The following is a 22,364-nucleotide window of genomic DNA, read 5'->3' as shown; positions in this document are numbered from 1 at the left end:
TGATTCTCTGTAGTTTATATTTGGAGACATTCCTTTTTCCACTATTACCCTCTTAGCGCTCCGAATCTCCACTTGCATTTTCTGCAGAAAGAGTGTTTCAGAACGGCTCAATCAAAACTAAGGTTCAACTCTTTTAGTTGAACCAACAGAACAGAAAGAAGTTTCACACAATTCTTCTGTGTAGTTTTTATTTGTAGACATTCTTTTTCCCAATATAGGCCTCCTAGCGCTCAGAATGTCCAATTGCAGTTTCTACAGAAAGAGTGTTTCAGAAAGGCTCAATCAAAAGTAAGGTTCAACTCTGTTAGTTGAATGCACGGAACAGAAAGAAGTTTCATACAATGCTTCTGTGTAGTTTATATTTGAACATATTTTTTTTCCACTATTACCCTCTTAGCGCTACGAATGTCCAGTTGCATTTTCTACAGACAGAGTGTTTCAAAACTGCTCAATCAAAAGTATGGTTTAACTCTGTTAGCTGAATGCACAGATCAGAAAGAAGTTTCACCGAATGATTCTGTGTAGTTTATATTTGAAGACATTCCTTTTTCCACTATTAGCCTCTTAGCGCTCCGAATCTCCACTTGCATTTTCTACAAAAAGAGTGTTTCATAACTGCTCAATCAAAAATATGTTTTATCTCTGTTAACTGAATTTACAGATCAGAAATAAGTTTCACAGAATGCATCTGTGTAGTTTTTATTTGAAGATATTCTTTTTCCCAATGTAGGCCTCTTAGCGCTTAGCATGTCCAATTGCAGTTTCTACAGAAAGAGTGTTTCAGAACGGCTCAATCAAAAGTAAGGTTCAACTCTGTTAGTTGAATGCACAGAACAGAAAGAATTTTCACAGAATGCTACTGTGTAGTTTATATTTGAATATATTCCTTTTTCCACTATTACCTTCTTACCGCTCCGAATGTCCACTTGCATTTTCTACAGAAAGTGTGTTCAGAACTGCGCAATCAAAAGTATGGTTTAACTCTGTTAGCTTAATGAACATATCAGAAATAAGTTTCACACAATGCTTCTGTGTAGTTTTTATTTGAAGTTATTATTTTTCCCAATAGAGGCCTCTTAGCGCTCAGAATGTCCAATTGCAGTTTCTACAGAAAGAGAGTTTCAGAAAGGCTCAATCAAAAGTAAGGTTCAACTCTGTTAGTTGAATGCACAGAACAGAAAGTAGTTTCATACAATGCTTCTGTGTAGTTTATATTTGAACATATTATTTTTTCCACTATTACCCACTTCTCGCTACGAATGTCCAGTTGCATTTTCTACAGACAGAGTGTTTCAAAACTCCTCAATCAAAAGAATGGTTTAACTCTGTTAGCTGAATGCTCAGATCAGAAAGAAGTTTCACAGAATGCTTCTGTGTAGTTTATATTTGAATATATTCCTTTTTCCACTACTACTCTCTTAGCGCTCCAAATGTCCAGTTGCATTTTCTACAGAAAGAGTGTTCAGATCTGCTCAATCAAAAGTATGGTTTAACTCTGTTAGCTGAATGCACAGATCAGAAAGAAGTTTCACAGAATGATTCTGTGTAGTTTATATTTGGAGACATTCCTTTTTCCACTATTACCATCTTAGCGCTCCGAATCTCCACTTGCATTTTCTACAGAAAGAGTGTTTCAGAACGGCTCAATCAAAACTAAGGTTCAACTCTTTTAGTTGAACAAACAGAACAGAAAGAAGTTTCACACAATTCTTCTGTGTAGTTTTTATTTGTAGACATTCTTTTTCCCAATATAGGCCTCCTAGAGCTCAGAATGTCCAATTGCAGTTTCTACAGAAAGAGTGTTTCAGAACGGTTCAATCAAAAGTAAGGTTCAACTCTGTTAGTTGAATGCACAGAACAGAAAGAAGTTTCATACAATGCTTCTGTGTAGTTTATATTTGAACATATTCTTTTGTCCACTATTACCCACTTAGCGCTACGAATGTCCAGTTGCATTTTCTACAGACAGAGTGTTTCAAAACTGCTCAATCAAAAGTATGGTTTAACTCTGTTAGCTGAATGCTCAGATCAGAAAGAAGTTTCACAGAATGCTTCTGTGTAGTTTATATTTGAATATATTCCTTTTTCCACTACTACGCTCTTAGCGCTCCAAATGTCCAGTTGCATTTTCTACAGAAAGAGTGTTCAGATCTGCTCAATCAAAAGTATGGTTTAACTCTGTTAGCTGAATGCACAGATCAGAAAGAAGTTTCACAGAATGATTCTGTGTAGTTTATATTTGGAGACATTCCTTTTTCCACTATTACCCTCTTAGCGCTCCGAATCTCCACTTGCATTTTCTGCAGAAAGAGTGTTTCAGAACGGCTCAATCAAAACTAAGGTTCAACTCTTTTAGTTGAACCAACAGAACAGAAAGAAGTTTCACACAATTCTTCTGTGTAGTTTTTATTTGTAGACATTCTTTTTCCCAATATAGGCCTCCTAGTGCTCAGCATGTCCAATTGCAGTTTCTACAGAAAGAGTGTTTCAGAAAGGCTCAATCAAAAGTAAGGTTCAACTCTGTTAGTTGAATGCACGGAACAGAAAGAAGTTTCATACAATGCTTCTGTGTAGTTTATATTTGAACATATTTTTTTTCCACTATTACCCTCTTAGCGCTACGAATGTCCAGTTGCATTTTCTACAGACAGAGTGTTTCAAAACTGCTCAATCAAAAGTATGGTTTAACTCTGTTAGCTGAATGCACAGATCAGAAAGAAGTTTCACCGAATGATTCTGTGTAGTTTATATTTGAAGACATTCCTTTTTCCACTATTACGCTCTTAGCGCTCCGAATCTCCACTTGCATTTTCTACAAAAAGAGTGTTTCATAACTGCTCAATCAAAAATATGTTTTATCTCTGTTAACTGAATTTACAGATCAGAAATAAGTTTCACAGAATGCCTCTGTGTAGTTTTTATTTGAAGATATTCTTTTTCCCAATGTAGGCCTCTTAGCGCTTAGCATGTCCAATTGCAGTTTCTACAGAAAGAGTGTTTCAGAAAGGCTCAATCAAAAGTAAGGTTCAACTCTGTTAGTTGAATGCACAGAACAGAAAGAATTTTCACAGAATGCTACTGTGTAGTTTATATTTGAATATATTCCTTTTTCCACTATTACGTTCTTAGCGCTCCGAATGTCCACTTGCATTTTCTACAGAAAGTGTGTTCAGAACTGCGCAATCAAAAGTATGGTTTAACTCTGTTAGCTTAATGAACATATCAGAAATAAGTTTCACACAATGCTTCTGTGTAGTTTTTATTTGAAGATATTATTTTTCCCAATAGAGGCCTCTTAGCGCTCAGAATGTCCAATTGCAGTTTCTACAGAAAGAGTGTTTCAGAAAGGCTCAATCAAAAGTAAGGTTCAACTCTGTTAGTTGAATGCACAGAACAGAAAGGAGTTTCATACAATGCTTCTGTGTAGTTTATATTTGAACATATTCTTTTTTCCACTATTACCCACTTAGCGCTACGAATGTCCAGTTGCATTTTCTACAGACAGAGTGTTTCAAAACTCCTCAATCAAAAGTATGGTTTAACTCTGTTAGCTGAATGCTCAGATCAGAAAGAAGTTTCACAGAATGCTTCTGTGTAGTTTATATTTGAATATATTCCTTTTTCCACAACTACTCTCTTAGCGCTCCAAGTGTCCAGTTGCATTTTCTACAGAAAGAGTGTTCAGATCTGCTCAATCAAAAGTATGTTTTAAATCTGTTAGCTGAATGCACAGATCAGAAAGAAGTTTCACAGAATGATTCTGTGTAGTTTATATTTGGAGACATTCCTTTTTCCACTATTACCCTCTTAGTGCTCCGAATCTCCACTTGCATTTTCTGCAGAAAGAGTGTTTCAGAACGGCTCAATCAAAACTAAGGTTCAACTCTTTTAGTTGAACCAACAGAACAGAAAGAAGTTTCACACAATTCTTCTGTGTAGTTTTTATTTGTAGACATTCTTTTTCCCAATACAGGCCTCCTAGCGCTCAGAATGTCCAATTGCAGTTTCTACAGAAAGAGTGTTTCAGAAAGGCTCAATCAAAAGTAAGGTTCAACTCTGTTAGTTGAATGCACGTAACAGAAAGAAGTTTCATACAATGCTTCTGTGTAGATTATATTTGAACATATTCTTTTTTCCACTATTACCCACTTAGCGCTACGAATGTCCAGTTGCATTTTCTACAGACAGAGTGTTTCAAAACTGCTCAATCAAAAGTATGGTTTAACTCTGTTAGCTGAATGCTCAGATCAGAAAGAAGTTTCACAGAATGCTTCTGTGTAGTTTATATTTGAACATATTCTTTTGTCCACTATTACCCACTTAGCGCTACGAATGTCCAGTTGCATTTTCTACAGACAGAGTGTTTCAAAACTGCTCAATCAAAAGTATGGTTTAACTCTGTTAGCTGAATGCTCAGATCAGAAAGAAGTTTCACAGAATGCTTCTGTGTAGTTTATATTTGAATATATTCCTTTTTCCACTACTACGCTCTTAGCGCTCCAAATGTCCAGTTGCATTTTCTACAGAAAGAGTGTTCAGATCTGCTCAATCAAAAGTATGGTTTAACTCTGTTAGCTGAATGCACAGATCAGAAAGAAGTTTCACCGAATGATTCTGTGTAGTTTATATTTGAAGACATTCCTTTTTCCACTATTACCCTCTTAGCGCTCCGAATCTCCACTTGCATTTTCTACAAAAAGAGTGTTTCATAACTGCTCAATCAAAAATATGTTTTATCTCTGTTAACTGAATTTACAGATCAGAAATAAGTTTCACAGAATGCATTTGTGTAGTTTTTATTTGAAGATATTCTTTTTCCCAATGTAGGCCTCTTAGCGCTTAGCATGTCCAATTGCAGTTTCTACAGAAAGAGTGTTTCAGAACGGCTCAATCAAAAGTAAGGTTCAACTCTGTTAGTTGAATGCACAGAACAGAAAGAATTTTCACAGAATGCTACTGTGTAGTTTATATTTGAATATATTCCTTTTTCCACTATTACCTTCTTAGCGCTCTGAATGTCCACTTGCATTTTCTACAGAAAGTGTGTTCAGAACTGCGCAATCAAAAGTATGGTTTAACTCTGTTAGCTTAATGAACATATCAGAAATAAGTTTCACACAATGCTTCTGTGTAGTTTTTATTTGAAGATATTATTTTTCCCAATAGAGGCCTCTTAGCGCTCAGAATGTCCAATTGCAGTTTCTACAGAAAGAGTGTTTCAGAAAGGCTCAATCAAAAGTAAGGTTCAACTCTGTTAGTTGAATGCACAGAACAGAAAGGAGTTTCATACAATGCTTCTGTGTAGTTTATATTTGAACATATTCTTTTTTCCACTATTACCCACTTAGCGCTACGAATGTCCAGTTGCATTTTCTACAGACAGAGTGTTTCAAAACTCCTCAATCAAAAGTATGGTTTAACTCTGTTAGCTGAATGCTCAGATCAGAAAGGAGTTTCACAGAATGCTTCTGTGTAGTTTATATTTGAATATATTCCTTTTTCCACTACTACTCTCTTAGCGCTCCAAGTGTCCAGTTGCATTTTCTACAGAAAGAGTGTTCAGATCTGCTCAATCAAAAGTATGTTTTAAATCTGTTAGCTGAATGCACAGATCAGAAAGAAGTTTCACAGAATGATTCTGTGTAGTTTATATTTGGAGACATTCCTTTTTCCACTATTACCCTCTTAGCGCTCCGAATCTCCACTTGCATTTTCTGCAGAAAGAGTGTTTCAGAACGGCTCAATCAAAACTAAGGTTCAACTCTTTTAGTTGAACCAACAGAACAGAAAGAAGTTTCACACAATTCTTCTGTGTAGTTTTTATTTGTAGACATTCTTTTTCCCAATACAGGCCTCCTAGCGCTCAGAATGTCCAATTGCAGTTTCTACAGAAAGAGTGTTTCAGAAAGGCTCAATCAAAAGTAAGGTTCAACTCTGTTAGTTGAATGCACGGAACAGAAAGAAGTTTCATACAATGCTTCTGTGTAGTTTATATTTGAACATATTATTTTTTCCACTATTACCCACTTAGCGCTACGAATGTCCAGTTGCATTTTCTACAGACAGAGTGTTTCAAAACTGCTCAATCAAAAGTATGGTTTAACTCTGTTAGCTGAATGCTCAGATCAGAAAGAAGTTTCACAGAATGCTTCTGTGTAGTTTATATTTGAACATATTCTTTTGTCCACTATTACCCACTTAGCGCTACGAATGTCCAGTTGCGTTTTCTACAGACAGAGTGTTTCAAAACTGCTCAATCAAAAGTATGGTTTAACTCTGTTAGCTGAATGCTCAGATCAGAAAGAAGTTTCACAGAATGCTTCTGTGTAGTTTATATTTGAATATATTCCTTTTTCCACTACTACGCTCTTAGCGCTCCAAATGTCCAGTTGCATTTTCTACAGAAAGAGTGTTCAGATCTGCTCAATCAAAAGTATGGTTTAACTCTGTTAGCTGAATGCACAGATCAGAAAGAAGTTTCACAGAATGATTCTGTGTAGTTTATATTTGGAGACATTCCTTTTTCCACTATTACCCTCTTAGCGCTCCGAATCTCCACTTGCATTTTCTGCAGAAAGAGTGTTTCAGAACGGCTCAATCAAAACTAAGGTTCAACTCTTTTAGTTGAACCAACAGAACAGAAAGTAGTTTCACACAATTCTTCTGTGTAGTTTTTATTTGTAGACATTCTTTTTCCCAATATAGGCCTCCTAGTGCTCAGCATGTCCAATTGCAGTTTCTACAGAAAGAGTGTTTCAGAAAGGCTCAATCAAAAGTAAGGTTCAACTCTGTTAGTTGAATGCACGGAACAGAAAGAAGTTTCATACAATGCTTCTGTGTAGTTTATATTTGAACATATTTTTTTTCCACTATTACCCTCTTAGCGCTACGAATGTCCAGTTGCATTTTCTACAGACAGAGTGTTTCAAAACTGCTCAATCAAAAGTATGGTTTAACTCTGTTAGCTGAATGCACAGATCAGAAAGAAGTTTCACCGAATGATTCTGTGTAGTTTATATTTGAAGACATTCCTTTTTCCACTATTACCCTCTTAGCGCTCCGAATCTCCACTTGCATTTTCTACAAAAAGAGTGTTTCATAACTGCTCAATCAAAAATATGTTTTATCTCTGTTAACTGAATTTACAGATCAGAAATAAGTTTCACAGAATGCCTCTGTGTAGTTTTTATTTGAAGATATTCTTTTTCCCAATGTAGGCCTCTTAGCGCTTAGCATGTCCAATTGCAGTTTCTACAGAAAGAGTGTTTCAGAAAGGCTCAATCAAAAGTAAGGTTCAACTCTGTTAGTTGAATGCACAGAACAGAAAGAATTTTCACAGAATGCTACTGTGTAGTTTATATTTGAATATATTCCTTTTTCCACTATTACGTTCTTAGCGCTCCGAATGTCCACTTGCATTTTCTACAGAAAGTGTGTTCAGAACTGCGCAATCAAAAGTATGGTTTAACTCTGTTAGCTTAATGAACATATCAGAAATAAGTTTCACACAATGCTTCTGTGTAGTTTTTATTTGAAGATATTATTTTTCCCAATAGAGGCCTCTTAGCGCTCAGAATGTCCAATTGCAGTTTCTACAGAAAGAGTGTTTCAGAAAGGCTCAATCAAAAGTAAGGTTCAACTCTGTTAGTTGAATGCACAGAACAGAAAGGAGTTTCATACAATGCTTCTGTGTAGTTTATATTTGAACATATTCTTTTTTCCACTATTACCCACTTAGCGCTACGAATGTCCAGTTGCATTTTCTACAGACAGAGTGTTTCAAAACTCCTCAATCAAAAGTATGGTTTAACTCTGTTAGCTGAATGCTCAGATCAGAAAGAAGTTTCACAGAATGCTTCTGTGTAGTTTATATTTGAATATATTCCTTTTTCCACAACTACTCTCTTAGCGCTCCAAGTGTCCAGTTGCATTTTCTACAGAAAGAGTGTTCAGATCTGCTCAATCAAAAGTATGTTTTAAATCTGTTAGCTGAATGCACAGATCAGAAAGAAGTTTCACAGAATGATTCTGTGTAGTTTATATTTGGAGACATTCCTTTTTCCACTATTACCCTCTTAGTGCTCCGAATCTCCACTTGCATTTTCTGCAGAAAGAGTGTTTCAGAACGGCTCAATCAAAACTAAGGTTCAACTCTTTTAGTTGAACCAACAGAACAGAAAGAAGTTTCACACAATTCTTCTGTGTAGTTTTTATTTGTAGACATTCTTTTTCCCAATACAGGCCTCCTAGCGCTCAGAATGTCCAATTGCAGTTTCTACAGAAAGAGTGTTTCAGAAAGGCTCAATCAAAAGTAAGGTTCAACTCTGTTAGTTGAATGCACGTAACAGAAAGAAGTTTCATACAATGCTTCTGTGTAGATTATATTTGAACATATTCTTTTTTCCACTATTACCCACTTAGCGCTACGAATGTCCAGTTGCATTTTCTACAGACAGAGTGTTTCAAAACTGCTCAATCAAAAGTATGGTTTAACTCTGTTAGCTGAATGCTCAGATCAGAAAGAAGTTTCACAGAATGCTTCTGTGTAGTTTATATTTGAACATATTCTTTTGTCCACTATTACCCACTTAGCGCTACGAATGTCCAGTTGCATTTTCTACAGACAGAGTGTTTCAAAACTGCTCAATCAAAAGTATGGTTTAACTCTGTTAGCTGAATGCTCAGATCAGAAAGAAGTTTCACAGAATGCTTCTGTGTAGTTTATATTTGAATATATTCCTTTTTCCACTACTACGCTCTTAGCGCTCCAAATGTCCAGTTGCATTTTCTACAGAAAGAGTGTTCAGATCTGCTCAATCAAAAGTATGGTTTAACTCTGTTAGCTGAATGCACAGATCAGAAAGAAGTTTCACCGAATGATTCTGTGTAGTTTATATTTGAAGACATTCCTTTTTCCACTATTACCCTCTTAGCGCTCCGAATCTCCACTTGCATTTTCTACAAAAAGAGTGTTTCATAACTGCTCAATCAAAAATATGTTTTATCTCTGTTAACTGAATTTACAGATCAGAAATAAGTTTCACAGAATGCATTTGTGTAGTTTTTATTTGAAGATATTCTTTTTCCCAATGTAGGCCTCTTAGCGCTTAGCATGTCCAATTGCAGTTTCTACAGAAAGAGTGTTTCAGAACGGCTCAATCAAAAGTAAGGTTCAACTCTGTTAGTTGAATGCACAGAACAGAAAGAATTTTCACAGAATGCTACTGTGTAGTTTATATTTGAATATATTCCTTTTTCCACTATTACCTTCTTAGCGCTCTGAATGTCCACTTGCATTTTCTACAGAAAGTGTGTTCAGAACTGCGCAATCAAAAGTATGGTTTAACTCTGTTAGCTTAATGAACATATCAGAAATAAGTTTCACACAATGCTTCTGTGTAGTTTTTATTTGAAGATATTATTTTTCCCAATAGAGGCCTCTTAGCGCTCAGAATGTCCAATTGCAGTTTCTACAGAAAGAGTGTTTCAGAAAGGCTCAATCAAAAGTAAGGTTCAACTCTGTTAGTTGAATGCACAGAACAGAAAGGAGTTTCATACAATGCTTCTGTGTAGTTTATATTTGAACATATTCTTTTTTCCACTATTACCCACTTAGCGCTACGAATGTCCAGTTGCATTTTCTACAGACAGAGTGTTTCAAAACTCCTCAATCAAAAGTATGGTTTAACTCTGTTAGCTGAATGCTCAGATCAGAAAGAAGTTTCACAGAATGCTTCTGTGTAGTTTATATTTGAATATATTCCTTTTTCCACTACTACTCTCTTAGCGCTCCAAGTGTCCAGTTGCATTTTCTACAGAAAGAGTGTTCAGATCTGCTCAATCAAAAGTATGTTTTAAATCTGTTAGCTGAATGCACAGATCAGAAAGAAGTTTCACAGAATGATTCTGTGTAGTTTATATTTGGAGACATTCCTTTTTCCACTATTACCCTCTTAGCGCTCCGAATCTCCACTTGCATTTTCTGCAGAAAGAGTGTTTCAGAACGGCTCAATCAAAACTAAGGTTCAACTCTTTTAGTTGAACCAACAGAACAGAAAGAAGTTTCACACAATTCTTCTGTGTAGTTTTTATTTGTAGACATTCTTTTTCCCAATACAGGCCTCCTAGCGCTCAGAATGTCCAATTGCAGTTTCTACAGAAAGAGTGTTTCAGAAAGGCTCAATCAAAAGTAAGGTTCAACTCTGTTAGTTGAATGCACGGAACAGAAAGAAGTTTCATACAATGCTTCTGTGTAGTTTATATTTGAACATATTATTTTTTCCACTATTACCCACTTAGCGCTACGAATGTCCAGTTGCATTTTCTACAGACAGAGTGTTTCAAAACTGCTCAATCAAAACTATGGTTTAACTCTGTTAGCTGAATGCTCAGATCAGAAAGAAGTTTCACAGAATGCTTCTGTGTAGTTTATATTTGAACATATTCTTTTGTCCACTATTACCCACTTAGCGCTACGAATGTCCAGTTGCGTTTTCTACAGACAGAGGTGTTTCAAAACTGCTCAATCAAAAGTATGGTTTAACTCTGTTAGCTGAATGCTCAGATCAGAAAGAAGTTTCACAGAATGCTTCTGTGTAGTTTATATTTGAATATATTCCTTTTTCCACTACTACGCTCTTAGCGCTCCAAATGTCCAGTTGCATTTTCTACAGAAAGAGTGTTCAGATCTGCTCAATCAAAAGTATGGTTTAACTCTGTTAGCTGAATGCACAGATCAGAAAGAAGTTTCACAGAATGATTCTGTGTAGTTTATATTTGGAGACATTCCTTTTTCCACTATTACCCTCTTAGCGCTCCGAATCTCCACTTGCATTTTCTGCAGAAAGAGTGTTTCAGAACGGCTCAATCAAAACTAAGGTTCAACTCTTTTAGTTGAACCAACAGAACAGAAAGAAGTTTCACACAATTCTTCTGTGTAGTTTTTATTTGTAGACATTCTTTTTCCCAATATAGGCCTCCTAGTGCTCAGCATGTCCAATTGCAGTTTCTACAGAAAGAGTGTTTCAGAAAGGCTCAATCAAAAGTAAGGTTCAACTCTGTTAGTTGAATGCACGGAACAGAAAGAAGTTTCATACAATGCTTCTGTGTAGTTTATATTTGAACATATTTTTTTTCCACTATTACCCTCTTAGCGCTACGAATGTCCAGTTGCATTTTCTACAGACAGAGTGTTTCAAAACTGCTCAATCAAAAGTATGGTTTAACTCTGTTAGCTGAATGCACAGATCAGAAAGAAGTTTCACCGAATGATTCTGTGTAGTTTATATTTGAAGACATTCCTTTTTCCACTATTACCCTCTTAGCGCTCCGAATCTCCACTTGCATTTTCTACAAAAAGAGTGTTTCATAACTGCTCAATCAAAAATATGTTTTATCTCTGTTAACTGAATTTACAGATCAGAAATAAGTTTCACAGAATGCCTCTGTGTAGTTTTTATTTGAAGATATTCTTTTTCCCAATGTAGGCCTCTTAGCGCTTAGCATGTCCAATTGCAGTTTCTACAGAAAGAGTGTTTCAGAACGGCTCAATCAAAAGTAAGGTTCAACTCTGTTAGTTGAATGCACAGAACGGAAAGAATTTTCACAGAATGCTACTGTGTAGTTTATATTTGAATATATTCCTTTTTCCACTATTACCTTCTTAGCGCTCCGAATGTCCACTTGCATTTTCTACAGAAAGTGTGTTCAGAACTGCGCAATCAAAAGTATGGTTTAACTCTGTTAGCTTAATGAACATATCAGAAATAAGTTTCACACAATGCTTCTGTGTAGTTTTTATTTGAAGATATTATTTTTCCCAATAGAGGCCTCTTAGCGCTCAGAATGTCCAATTGCAGTTTCTACAGAAAGAGTGTTTCAGAAAGGCTCAATCAAATGTAAGGTTCAACTCTGTTAGTTGAATGCACAGAACAGAAAGAAGTTTCATACAATGCTTCTGTGTAGTTTATATTTGAACATATTCTTTTTTCCACTATTACCCACTTAGCGCTACGAATGTCCAGTTGCATTTTCTACAGACAGAGTGTTTCAAAACTCCTCAATCAAAAGTATGGTTTAACTCTGTTAGCTGAATGCTCAGATCAGAAAGAAGTTTCACAGAATGCTTCTGTGTAGTTTATATTTGAATATATTCCTTTTTCCACAACTACTCTCTTAGCGCTCCAAGTGTCCAGTTGCATTTTCTACAGAAAGAGTGTTCAGATCTGCTCAATCAAAAGTATGTTTTAAATCTGTTAGCTGAATGCACAGATCAGAAAGAAGTTTCACCGAATGATTCTATGTAGTTTATATTTGGAGACATTCCTTTTTCCACTATTACCCTCTTAGTGCTCCGAATCTCCACTTGCAATTTCTGCAGAAAGAGTGTTTCAGAACGGCTCAATCAAAACTAAGGTTCAACTCTTTTAGTTGAACCAACAGAACAGAAAGAAGTTTCACACAATTCTTCTGTGTAGTTTTTATTTGTAGACATTCTTTTTCCCAATACAGGCCTCCTAGCGCTCAGAATGTCCAATTGCAGTTTCTACAGAAAGAGTGTTTCAGAAAGGCTCAATCAAAAGTAAGGTTCAACTCTGTTAGTTGAATGCACGTAACAGAAAGAAGTTTCATACAATGCTTCTGTGTAGATTATATTTGAACATATTCTTTTTTCCACTATTACACACTTAGCGCTACGAATGTCCAGTTGCATTTTCTACAGACAGAGTGTTTCAAAACTGCTCAATCAAAAGTATGGTTTAACTCTGTTAGCTGAATGCTCAGATCAGAAAGAAGTTTCACAGAATGCTTCTGTGTAGTTTATATTTGAACATATTCTTTTGTCCACTATTACCCACTTAGCGCTACGAATGTCCAGTTTCATTTTCTACAGACAGAGTGTTTCAAAACTGCTCAATCAAAAGTATGGTTTAACTCTGTTAGCTTAATGCTCAGATCAGAAAGAAGTTTCACAGAATGCTTCTGTGTAGTTTATATTTGAATATATTCCTTTTTCCACTACTACGCTCTTAGCGCTCCAAATGTCCAGTTGCATTTTCTACAGAAAGAGTGTTCAGATCTGCTCAATCAAAAGTATGGTTTAACTCTGTTAGCTGAATGCACAGATCAGAAAGAAGTTTCACCGAATGATTCTGTGTAGTTTATATTTGAAGACATTCCTTTTTCCACTATTACCCTCTTAGCGCTCCGAATCTCCACTTGCATTTTCTACAAAAAGAGTGTTTCATAACTGCTCAATCAAAAATATGTTTTATCTCTGTTAACTGAATTTACAGATCAGAAATAAGTTTCACAGAATGCATCTGTGTAGTTTTTATTTGAAGATATTATTTTTCCCAATGTAGGCCTCTTAGCGCTTAGCATGTCCAATTGCAGTTTCTACAGAAAGAGTGTTTCAGAACGGCTCAATCAAAAGTAAGGTTCAACTCTGTTAGTTGAATGCACAGAACAGAAAGAATTTTCACAGAATGCTACTGTGTAGTTTATATTTGAATATATTCCTTTTTCCACTATTACCTTCTTAGCGCTCCGAATGTCCACTTGCATTTTCTACAGAAAGTGTGTTCAGAACTGCGCAATCAAAAGTATGGTTTAACTCTGTTAGCTTAATGAACATATCAGAAATAAGTTTCACACAATGCTTCTGTGTTGTTTTTATTTGAAGATATTATTTTTCCCAATAGAGGCCTCTTAGCGCTCAGAATGTCCAATTGCAGTTTCTACAGAAAGAGTGTTTCAGAAAGGCTCAATCAAAAGTAAGGTTCAACTCTGTTAGTTGAATGCACAGAACAGAAAGGAGTTTCATACAATGCTTCTGTGTAGTTTATATTTGAACATATTCTTTTTTCCACTATTACCCACTTAGCGCTACGAATGTCCAGTTGCATTTTCTACAGACAGAGTGTTTCAAAACTCCTCAATCAAAAGTATGGTTTAACTCTGTTAGCTGAATGCTCAGATCAGAAAGAAGTTTCACAGAATGCTTCTGTGTAGTTTATATTTGAATATATTCCTTTTTCCACTACTACTCTCTTAGCGCTCCAAGTGTCCAGTTGCATTTTCTACAGAAAGAGTGTTCAGATCTGCTCAATCAAAAGTATGTTTTAAATCTGTTAGCTGAATGCACAGATCAGAAAGAAGTTTCACAGAATGATTCTGTGTAGTTTATATTTGGAGACATTCCTTTTTCCACTATTACCCTCTTAGCGCTCCGAATCTCCACTTGCATTTTCTGCAGAAAGAGTGTTTCAGAACGGCTCAATCAAAACTAAGGTTCAACTCTTTTAGTTGAACCAACAGAACAGAAAGAAGTTTCACACAATTCTTCTGTGTAGTTTTTATTTGTAGACATTCTTTTTCCCAATACAGGCCTCCTAGCGCTCAGAATGTCCAATTGCAGTTTCTACAGAAAGAGTGTTTCAGAAAGGCTCAATCAAAAGTAAGGTTCAACTCTGTTAGTTGAATGCACGGAACAGAAAGAAGTTTCATACAATGCTTCTGTGTAGTTTATATTTGAACATATTATTTTTTCCACTATTACCCACTTAGCGCTACGAATGTCCAGTTGCATTTTCTACAGACAGAGTGTTTCAAAACTGCTCAATCAAAAGTATGGTTTAACTCTGTTAGCTGAATGCTCAGATCAGAAAGAAGTTTCACAGAATGCTTCTGTGTAGTTTATATTTGAACATATTCTTTTGTCCACTATTACCCACTTAGCGCTACGAATGTCCAGTTGCGCTTTCTACAGACAGAGTGTTTCAAAACTGCTCAATCAAAAGTATGGTTTAACTCTGTTAGCTGAATGCTCAGATCAGAAAGAAGTTTCACAGAATGCTTCTGTGTAGTTTATATTTGAATATATTCCTTTTTCCACTACTACGCTCTTAGCGCTCCAAATGTCCAGTTGCATTTTCTACAGAAAGAGTGTTCAGATCTGCTCAATCAAAAGTATGGTTTAACTCTGTTAGCTGAATGCACAGATCAGAAAGAAGTTTCACAGAATGATTCTGTGTAGTTTATATTTGGAGACATTCCTTTTTCCACTATTACCCTCTTAGCGCTCCGAATCTCCACTTGCATTTTCTGCAGAAAGAGTGTTTCAGAACGGCTCAATCAAAACTAAGGTTCAACTCTTTTAGTTGAACCAACAGAACAGAAAGAAGTTTCACACAATTCTTCTGTGTAGTTTTTATTTGTAGACATTCTTTTTCCCAATATAGGCCTCCTAGTGCTCAGCATGTCCAATTGCAGTTTCTACAGAAAGAGTGTTTCAGAAAGGCTCAATCAAAAGTAAGGTTCAACTCTGTTAGTTGAATGCACGGAACAGAAAGAAGTTTCATACAATGCTTCTGTGTAGTTTATATTTGAACATATTTTTTTTCCACTATTACCCTCTTAGCGCTACGAATGTCCAGTTGCATTTTCTACAGACAGAGTGTTTCAAAACTGCTCAATCAAAAGTATGGTTTAACTCTGTTAGCTGAATGCACAGATCAGAAAGAAGTTTCACCGAATGATTCTGTGTAGTTTATATTTGAAGACATTCCTTTTTCCACTATTACCCTCTTAGCGCTCCGAATCTCCACTTGCATTTTCTACAAAAAGAGTGTTTCATAACTGCTCAATCAAAAATATGTTTTATCTCTGTTAACTGAATTTACAGATCAGAAATAAGTTTCACAGAATGCCTCTGTGTAGTTTTTATTTGAAGATATTCTTTTTCCCAATGTAGGCCTCTTAGCGCTTAGCATGTCCAATTGCAGTTTCTACAGAAAGAGTGTTTCAGAACGGCTCAATCAAAAGTAAGGTTCAACTCTGTTAGTTGAATGCACAGAACAGAAAGAATTTTCACAGAATGCTACTGTGTAGTTTATATTTGAATATATTCCTTTTTCCACTATTACCTTCTTAGCGCTCCGAATGTCCACTTGCATTTTCTACAGAAAGTGTGTTCAGAACTGCGCAATCAAAAGTATGGTTTAACTCTGTTAGCTTAATGAACATATCAGAAATAAGTTTCACACAATGCTTCTGTGTAGTTTTTATTTGAAGATATTATTTTTCCCAATAGAGGCCTCTTAGCGCTCAGAATGTCCAATTGCAGTTTCTACAGAAAGAGTGTTTCAGAAAGGCTCAATCAAATGTAAGGTTCAACTCTGTTAGTTGAATGCACAGAACAGAAAGAAGTTTCATACAATGCTTCTGTGTAGTTTATATTTGAACATATTCTTTTTTCCACTATTACCCACTTAGCGCTACGAATGTCCAGTTGCATTTTCTACAGACAGAGTGTTTCAAAACTCCTCAATCAAAAGTATGGTTTAACTCTGTTAGCTGAATGCTCAGATCAGAAAGAAGTTTCACAGAATGCTTCAGTGTAGTTTATATTTGAATATATTCCTTTTTCCACAACTACTCTCTTAGCGCTCCAAGTGTCCAGTTGCATTTTCTACAGAAAGAGTGTTCAGATCTGCTCAATCAAAAGTATGTTTTAAATCTGTTAGCTGAATGCACAGATCAGAAAGAAGTTTCACAGAATGATTCTGTGTAGTTTATATTTGGAGACATTCCTTTTTCCACTATTACCCTCTTAGTGCTCCGAATCTCCACTTGCATCTTCTGCAGAAAGAGTGTTTCAGAACGGCTCAATCAAAACTAAGGTTCAACTCTTTTAGTTGAACCAACAGAACAGAAAGAAGTTTCACACAATTCTTCTGTGTAGTTTTTATTTGTAGACATTCTTTTTCCCAATACAGGCCTCCTAGCGCTCAGAATGTCCAATTGCAGTTTCTACAGAAAGAGTGTTTCAGAAAGGCTCAATCAAAAGTAAGGTTCAACTCTGTTAGTTGAATGCACGTAACAGAAAGAAGTTTCATACAATGCTTCTGTGTAGATTATATTTGAACATATTCTTTTTTCCACTATTACCCACTTAGCGCTACGAATGTCCAGTTGCATTTTCTACAGACAGAGTGTTTCAAAACTGCTCAATCAAAAGTATGGTTTAACTCTGTTAGCTGAATGCTCAGAGCAGAAAGAAGTTTCACAGAATGCTTCTGTGTAGTTTATATTTGAACATATTCTTTTGTCCACTATTACCCACTTAGCGCTACGAATGTCCAGTTTCATTTTCTACAGACAGAGTGTTTCAAAACTGCTCAATCAAAAGTATGGTTTAACTCTGTTAGCTGAATGCTCAGATCAGAAAGAAGTTTCACAGAATGCTTCTGTGTAGTTTATATTTGAATATATTCCTTTTTCCACTACTACGCTCTTAGCGCTCCAAATGTCCAGTTGCATTTTCTACAGAAAGAGTGTTCAGATCTGCTCAATCAAAAGTATGGTTTAACTCTGTTAGCTGAATGCACAGATCAGAAAGAAGTTTCACCGAATGATTCTGTGTAGTTTATATTTGAAGACATTCCTTTTTCCACTATTACCCTCTTAGCGCTCCGAATCTCCACTTGCATTTTCTACAAAAAGAGTGTTTCATAACTGCTCAATCAAAAATATGTTTTATCTCTGTTAACTGAATTTACAGATCAGAAATAAGTTTCACAGAATGCATCTGTGTAGTTTTTATTTGAAGATATTATTTTTCCCAATGTAGGCCTCTTAGCGCTTAGCATGTCCAATTGCAGTTTCTACAGAAAGAGTGTTTCAGAACGGCTCAATCAAAAGTAAGGTTCAACTCTGTTAGTTGAATGCACAGAACAGAAAGAATTTTCACAGAATGCTACTGTGTAGTTTATATTTGAATATATTCCTTTTTCCACTATTACCTTCTTAGCGCTCCGAATGTCCACTTGCATTTTCTACAGAAAGTGTGTTCAGAACTGCGCAATCAAAAGTATGGTTTAACTCTGTTAGCTTAATGAACATATCAGAAATAAGTTTCACACAATGCTTCTGTGTAGTTTTTATTTGAAGATATTATTTTTCCCAATAGAGGCCTCTTAGCGCTCAGAATGTCCAATTGCAGTTTCTACAGAAAGAGAGTTTCAGAAAGGCTCAATCAAAAGTAAGGTTCAACTCTGTTAGTTGAATGCACAGAACAGAAAGGAGTTTCATACAATGCTTCTGTGTAGTTTATATTTGAACATATTCTTTTTTCCACTATTACCCACTTAGCGCTACGAATGTCCAGTTGCATTTTCTACAGATAGAGTGTTTCAAAACTCCTCAATCAAAAGTATGGTTTAACTCTGTTAGCTGAATGCTCAGATCAGAAAGAAGTTTCACAGAATGCTTCTGTGTAGTTTATATTTGAATATATTCCTTTTTCCACTACTACTCTCTTAGCGCTCCAAGTGTCCAGTTGCATTTTCTACAGAAAGAGTGTTCAGATCTGCTCAATCAAAAGTATGTTTTAAATCTGTTAGCTGAATGCACAGATCAGAAAGAAGTTTCACAGAATGATTCTGTGTAGTTTATATTTGGAGACATTCCTTTTTCCACTATTACCCTCTTAGCGCTCCGAATCTCCACTTGCATTTTCTGCAGAAAGAGTGTTTCAGAACGGCTCAATCAAAACTAAGGTTCAACTCTTTTAGTTGAACCAACAGAACAGAAAGAAGTTTCACACAATTCTTCTGTGTAGTTTTTATTTGTAGACATTCTTTTTCCCAATACAGGCCTCCTAGCGCTCAGAATGTCCAATTGCAGTTTCTACAGAAAGAGTGTTTCAGAAAGGCTCAATCAAAAGTAAGGTTCAACTCTGTTAGTTGAATGCACGGAACAGAAAGAAGTTTCATACAATGCTTCTGTGTAGTTTATATATGAACATATTATTTTTTCCACTATTACCCACTTAGCGCTACGAATGTCCAGTTTCATTTTCTACAGACAGAGTGTTTCATAACTGCTCAATCAAAAGTATGGTTTAACTCTGTTAGCTGAATGCTCAGATCAGAAAGAAGTTTCACAGAATGCTTCTGTGTAGTTTATATTTGAACATATTCTTTTGTCCACTATTACCCACTTAGCGCTACGAATGTCCAGTTGCGTTTTCTACAGACAGAGTGTTTCAAAACTGCTCAATCAAAAGTATGGTTTAACTCTGTTAGCTGAATGCTCAGATCAGAAAGAAGTTTCACAGAATGCTTCTGTGTAGTTTATATTTGAATATATTCCTTTTTCCACTACTACGCTCTTAGCACTCCAAATGTCCAGTTGCATTTTCTACAGAAAGAGTGTTCAGATCTGCTCAATCAAAAGTATGGTTTAACTCTGTTAGCTGAATGCACAGATCGGAAAGAAGTTTCACCGAATGATTCTGTGTAGTTTATATTTGAAGACATTCCTTTTTCCACTAATACCCTCTTAGCGCTCCGAATCTCCACTTGCATTTTCTACAAAAAGAGTGTTTCATAACTGCTCAATCAAAAATATGTTTTATCTCTGTTAACTGAATTTACAGATCAGAAATAAGTTTCAGAGAATGCATCTGTGTAGTTTTTATTTGAAGATATTCTTTTTCCCAATGTAGGCCTCTTAGCGCTTAGCATGTCCAATTGCAGTTTCTACAGAAAGAGTGTTTCAGAACGGCTCAATCAAAAGTAAGGTTCAACTCTGTTAGTTGAATGCACAGAACAGAAAGGAGTTTCATACAATGCTTCTGTGTAGTTTATATTTGAACATATTCTTTTTTCCACTATTACCCACTTAGCGCTACGAATGTCCAGTTGCATTTACTACAGACAGAGTGTTTCAAAACTCCTCAATCAAAAGTATGGTTTAACTCTGTTAGCTGAATGCTCAGATCAGAAAGAAGTTTCACAGAATGCTTCTGTGTAGTTTATATTTGAATATATTCCTTTTTCCACTACTACTCTCTTAGCGCTCCAAGTGTCCAGTTGCATTTTCTACAGAAAGAGTGTTCAGATCTGCTCAATCAAAAGTATGTTTTAACTCTGTTAGCTGAATGCAGAGATCAGAAAGAAGTTTCACAGAATGATTCTGTGTAGTTTATATTTGGAGACATTCCTTTTTCCACTATTACCCTCTTAGCGCTCCGAATCTCCACTTGCATTTTCTGCAGAAAGAGTGTTTCAGAACGGCTCAATCAAAACTAAGGTTCAACTCTTTTAGTTGAACCAACAGAACAGAAAGAAGTTTCACACAATTCTTCTGTGTAGTTTTTATTTGTAGACATTCTTTTTCCCAATACAGGCCTCCTAGCGCTCAGAATGTCCAATTGCAGTTTCTACAGAAAGAGTGTTTCAGAAAGGCTCAATCAAAAGTAAGCTTCAACTCTGTTAGTTGAATGCACGGAACAGAAAGAAGTTTCATACAATGCTTCTGTGTAGTTTATATTTGAACATATTATTTTTTCCACTATTACCCTCTTAGCGCTACGAATGTCCAGTTGCATTTTCTACAGACAGAGTGTTTCAAAACTGCTCAATCAAAAGTATGGTTTAACTCTGTTAGCTGAATGCTCAGATCAGAAAGAAGTTTCACAGAATGCTTCTGTGTAGTTTATATTTGAACATATTCTTTTGTCCACTATTACCCACTTAGCGCTACGAATGTCCAGTTGCGTTTTCTACAGACAGAGTGTTTCAAAACTGCTCAATCAAAAGTATGGTTTAACTCTGTTAGCTGAATGCTCAGATCAGAAAGAAGTTTCACAGAATGCTTCTGTGTAGTTTATATTTGAATATATTCCTTTTTCCACTACTACGCTCTTAGCGCTCCAAATGTCCAGTTGCATTTTCTACAGAAAGAGTGTTGAGATCTGCTCAATCAAAAGTATGGTTTAACTCTGTTAGCTGAATGCACAGATCAGAAAGAAGTTTCACCGAATGATTCTGTGTAGTTTATATTTGAAGACATTCCTTTTTCCACTATTACCCTCTTAGCGCTCCGAATCTCCACTTGCATTTTCTACAAAAAGAGTGTTTCATAACTGCTCAATCAAAAATATGTTTTATCTCTGTTAACTGAATTTACAGATCAGAAATAAGTTTCACAGAATGCATCTGTGTAGTTTTTATTTGAAGATATTCTTTTTCCCAATGTAGGCCTCTTAGCGCTTAGCATGTCCAATTGCAGTTTCTACAGAAAGAGTGTTTCAGAACGGCTCAATCAAAAGTAAGGTTCAACTCTGTTAGTTGAATGCACAGAACAGAAAGAATTTTCACAGAATGCTACTGTGTAGTTTATATTTGAATATATTCCTTTTTCCACTATTACCTTCTTAGCGCTCCGAATGTCCACTTGCATTTTCTACAGAAAGTGTGTTCAGAACTGCGCAATCAAAAGTATGGTTTAACTCTGTTAGCTTAATGAACATATCAGAAATAAGTTTCACACAATGCTTCTGTGTAGTTTTTATTTGAAGATATTATTTTTCCCAATAGAGGCCTCTTAGCGCTCAGAATGTCCAATTGCAGTTTCTACAGAAAGAGTGTTTCAGAAAGGCTCAATCAAAAGTAAGGTTCAACTCTGTTAGTTGAATGCACAGAACAGAAAGGAGTTTCATACAATGCTTCTGTGTAGTTTATATTTGAACATATTCTTTTTTCCACTATTACCCACTTAGCGCTACGAATGTCCAGTTGCATTTTCTACAGACAGAGTGTTTCAAAACTCCTCAATCAAAAGTATGGTTTAACTCTGTTGGCTGAATGCTCAGATCAGAAAGAAGTTTCACAGAATGCTTCTGTGTAGTTTATATTTGAATATATTCCTTTTTCCACTACTACTCTCTTAGCGCTCCAAGTGTCCAGTTGCATTTTCTACAGAAAGAGTGTTCAGATCTGCTCAATCAAAAGTATGTTTTAAATCTGTTAGCTGAATGCACAGATCAGAAAGAAGTTTCACAGAATGATTCTGTGTAGTTTATATTTGGAGACATTCCTTTTTCCACTATTACCCTCTTAGCGCTCCGAATCTCCACTTGCATTTTCTGCAGAAAGAGTGTTTCAGAACGGCTCAATCAAAACTAAGGTTCAACTCTTTTAGTTGAACCAACAGAACAGAAAGAAGTTTCACACAATTCTTCTGTGTAGTTTTTATTTGTAGACATTCTTTTTCCCAATACAGGCCTCCTAGCGCTCAGAATGTCCAATTGCAGTTTCTACAGAAAGAGTGTTTCAGAAAGGCTCAATCAAAAGTAAGGTTCAACTCTGTTAGTTGAATGCACGGAACAGAAAGAAGTTTCATACAATGCTTCTGTGTAGTTTATATATGAACATATTATTTTTTCCACTATTACCCACTTAGCGCTACGAATGTCCAGTTGCATTTTCTACAGACAGAGTGTTTCAAAACTGCTCAATCAAAAGTATGGTTTAACTCTGTTAGCTGAATGCTCAGATCAGAAAGAAGTTTCACAG

This window comes from Symphalangus syndactylus, chromosome 14, assembly GCF_028878055.3.
Source record: "Symphalangus syndactylus isolate Jambi chromosome 14, NHGRI_mSymSyn1-v2.1_pri, whole genome shotgun sequence".
NCBI lineage: Eukaryota > Metazoa > Chordata > Mammalia > Primates > Hylobatidae > Symphalangus > Symphalangus syndactylus.
The sequence above is the reverse complement of the archived record's forward strand: the minus strand, read 5'-3'. Positions refer to the sequence as shown.